Genomic DNA, 4398 nt, shown 5'->3' on the forward strand with positions numbered 1-4398 from the left:
AATCCGGTGTTTTTTCGTGCCTTGACTAGTTGTTCCGTTCTTCCTTCTCCATTGTCCTCATAGACCAAGGCTGCTATGAACACTTAATTGTTGTTTCAAATAGCTGATGAATGCCCCTTCCCAAGAGGATAAATTGGCAAGAGAGCAAGGGAATTTTGGAATGGAAAAGAAGAGAGAAAGTGGAGAGAAGAGAGGAAAGATGTGAATGCTTGAGGTGTGTTTTTCAAATGACCAGCCTAAGGGGGGTTTTTATAGCTGAGGAGGGCTGCTAAAAATAGCTAAAATTATCAGCAAAAGAGCCCTCCCTTGGCCTGCCATACATGTGGCAAGGTTGATAGTTTCAACTTTGCTAATTTAGGCTTGGGGCAAATCTATAAAGCCACCAATTGTGGAAGGGTTTGAATGCAACTTGAACAAGTCTTCAAGAGACTCTTTGCAAGATTAAATAATCAGCTAATAAGCTGATTTGGGTCAGCTCTTGGGACAGTTTTTGGGCTGTCCATTTCTTGGTCGATTCAGTTCACTCGGTTCAGTTCAACTGGACCACTTTTTCATAATTAATTAATAATAATAATTTATTAACCCAAATTAAATTGGATATAAATTAAAATTAATTCTATTATGAATTAATACATATAATTTTGGACCGTCTTAGGATAAAATTTAGTTCGCCTCGATACTTCAAATTGCTTCTTGGTTTTGCGCTTCTAGCAGTGTCTTCCGAGGAATTTTTCGCCATTTGTGAAATCTATCAAAAATAACCAAAATTCATCAAAATTAATTATAAAAGTAAATGAAATTCAAAATGTTCATATTTTAAGTGCACTTTAATTATTTTGTAAAATTAATTATTTTTCAATAAGAATTTTATCGAAACTGTATGATTTTAAGTTAACAAGGGTATGTAAAAATGTGTAAATTTCTGTGTTTCCAACATCATGTATTGAGTTTGAAATAGAAAGTGATTTTGTTCTAGTGGTATTCAAATCTACATGGGTATATGTGAAATGTATATATATCTGCCAGTAATTAGTTTCTTGTGAACAACCATTTTTGAATAAGTGTGTGCACAAAGAGGTAGTATGTATTAAGTGGGTTCTAATGCTATACTCTTGTGATAAGTGCTTTTGTGGTCTTAAGAGAAATATGAAATTAGCATAATGTCTGGAGAGGATTTTAAGTTGGTCAGGAAATTCAGAGAGAATTGGAATGCTAAGACTGTGGTAGTTGGCGTGTAAGTGTAACTCTGGAATTGTGATAGTATCCAACCAAAATAGAAGTAAGTGCTTAAGAAAACATAGATGGAATAGAGGTTCTACAAGTATTATGAAAGTTTCCGTCAAGGTATTCAGTATTTACACTTTGTAAGTTCTTCTGAACTTACAAATGTTGTCTTTATGTTTCAAATATTGTTGATAAGAGTTTGCGCCAGGAGGGATGACGCCAAGAAACTGACATATCAGGTTATTATGCATACAGTGGAATTATGGCATATTGTAGGGTGGAACCCTAAAGAGTCTGTTCTGAACAAATATTTGTATTGCAAAAGATGTAGTAAAAAGGTCGATGTAAAATTTTAATCCTAATTAATTTCCTTTATTTTTTTTGTGATTTACTTTTTGAATGATATAAAAATAAATAGTTTTTAATTAAGAAGAAATTTCTCAACTGATTTTGAAATTTTGTCAAGTGGATTGTGTACTAACACTCGAGATCCAGATTCGACAAATCGGGTTAGATTTAGGGCATTACAATCTAAGTGTAAGTAATCTAACTATGAGACTCACTAAGTTCTTTTGGGACCAACAGAGGTTTGACCTATTCATAAGCTCTAAAAGTAACATATCTTAATATCATTCTTAATGCATTTTTGGATGATTGATTGTGCAAATTAGTGAATTTGATACTCCTAATCCTCTAAATTCATGTTTCTATACTTAGGAGAGCATTTGGGAGTGAAAGGAGCAAAAAATAAGCCAAAATCAGACAATTTGAGCTATTTTCAAGAGCCACACGGCCTAGGCATTTCCACATGGGTAGGACACATGCCTGAGTGGCACACACAGGCTAGACACACGCCCATATGTCAGCCCGTATCGATTTCACACTTTGCTTCCCAAATACGTGAAAAAACACAATATTTAGGCTTTTTGAGCATTCTAAAGTCTATAAATACCGATTAGAAGAAGACAAAAGGGTGGAATGAGAGAATATCGAAGAAAAGTCTCAAAGAACACCATCAAAATAAACTTAGAAGCGGATCTACATCAAGATCGACGATCTCCTTTTAATTTTTTTTGATGTTTTTATGAGTTTCTTCATATCTTGTGGTTTTTCTGAATTTGAGATGCTTTCATTCAGGATTATGAACTAATTCTTTAGATACCTAGGGAGGATGAAACCTATGATGAATTGTTTTATTTAATTTCTATTTTTACGCGATAAATACATTATTCTTGTTCTCAATTATGTATGCTTATTTCTTGTTTCAATATTTTCGGGATATTAATTCATGTTTAATATGCTTAATTTGGTGGAGCAAAATTCCCTTTTTAAGATTAGATCTAGTATAATTGAGTGGAGTTGCATGCAATATTAGAAATAGGACGACATAAATCTACCAGATTAGAGTCAAATCTAATAGGAGAATCCATAGACCGTGTTAATGCGACAATAGGGGTTTTAATTAGAAAGAAGTTTTAATTAATCAACTTAGAGTCAGTTGTTCTTACTCTTGAAAGAGATATTAACATAATTTATGGATTTCTATGAATGAAGACACAAGTGAATAAATCGTATAATTCAGATTCGTACTAATAGGTGAAGTCTAGGTGGATTCTTTCCTGGGTATTGTCTATCTCGTAGGTTAATATTTGATTATTTCCTTAATTCATTCTCTGTTGCGTTCGTAGTTAAATTAGTTTAGTAAATTTAGATTAAAACATATCACTCCAAATTGTCGGCTAATTAATAGAGAAACGGTAATTACTAATACTTTAAGTCCTCATGGATACGATATTCTCTACTTACCATAGCTATACTATTGTTTGATAGGTGCGCTTGCCTTTGTTGTATTTATAGTTGGTTTAGTGACCATCAAGTTTTTGGCGCCGTTGTTGGGGACTAAAATATTAGGAACACTCTATTTTTATTAATTTAGCCAATTTTGTATTTTATTTTGTTTTCAGTTTAATTTTTACATTCTAATTTTTCTTTTATAATCTTCTGGCAAGTTCCTTTAGTTTATGACTAGAAGAAACCGGTCAGGACCATTACTATTTGATAGTGAAATTTAAAATACAGCTTGTGGAAACCGTAGAGGAGCAAGGCAGAGTCAAGAAAATTTAGTAGAGGAACAAGAGAACATTATTATTACTAAGGAGATGGGTGATAACCAGAATATTCAACTACCTCCTATAGTTGCTACAGATCCAGATCCTATTCCTCGTATTATGTACGATTATGCCAAGCCCACTCTAACTAGGGCTGAATTGAGTATTATGAAACCCACCATTGCTGCAAATAATTTTGAACTGAAGCCGAATAAAATTCAAATGGTACAACAGTTTGTTCAGTTTGATGGTTTGCAAGATGAAGATCCAAATACTCATTTGGCTAATATTCTCGAAATATGTGATGCTTTCAAGATAAATGGTGCCACTGACGACTACATTTGTTTACGGTTATTCCCTTTCTCATTGAGGAACAAAGCTAAGCAGTGGTTGAACTCTTTACCATCAGGTTTCATCACTAAATGCGCTCAAATGACCGAAAAGTTTTTGCTAAAGTACTTCTCATTGGCTAAGATAGCCAAGTTGAGGAACGACATCTCTTCCTTTATGCAGATCGATTTAGAAACGTTATATGATGAATGGGAGAGATACAAGGATTTATTCAGATGGTGCCCTTACCATGGGTTACCTCTATGCCTACAAGTTCAAACCTTCTACAACAGTTTGAATCCCTCAACTAGACAGTTGATCGACGTAGTAGTCGGTGGTACACTTAAAAGTAAAACACCCGAAGCGACTTATGAATTTATAGAAGAGATGCCATTGAATAATTATCAGTGGCAAGTCATGAGGACAAAGCCTATTAAAGTAGACGGTGTTTTTAATATTGATGCAGTCACTATGTTATTAAATCAGGTAGAACTTTTTAATAAGAAAATTGATGGTTTATATGTTTCTACATAGGTACATCCGGTGATGCAATGCGATACAAATGGAGGTGGAATGAACAATTGAGAATGTTTACCCTTCGCTCCTAGCATAGAGAACGAACAAATCAATTATATGGGTAATAAATCTAGGCCTCCAAATAACCCTTATAGTAACAACTATAATGCAGGTTGGAGGAACCATCCTAATTTCTCTTGGGGTGGTCAAGGAAATCAGA

The 4398-nt window shown here is 33.9% G+C and overlaps 1 non-coding gene across 1 annotated transcript; it reads right to left on the bottom strand.

Moving 5' to 3' along the window:
- Nucleotides 1-3812: 3812 nt before the first annotated feature.
- On the bottom strand, nt 3813-3919 carry LOC128040104 (small nucleolar RNA R71). Its single transcript, XR_008194764.1, has one exon. It is a non-coding gene; the product is annotated as a small nucleolar RNA R71 (small nucleolar RNA).
- Between the last annotated feature and the right edge of the window lie 479 nt (nt 3920-4398).

This window comes from Gossypium raimondii, chromosome 3 (assembly GCF_025698545.1).
Source record: "Gossypium raimondii isolate GPD5lz chromosome 3, ASM2569854v1, whole genome shotgun sequence".
NCBI classification, from domain to species: Eukaryota; Viridiplantae; Streptophyta; class Magnoliopsida; order Malvales; family Malvaceae; genus Gossypium; species Gossypium raimondii.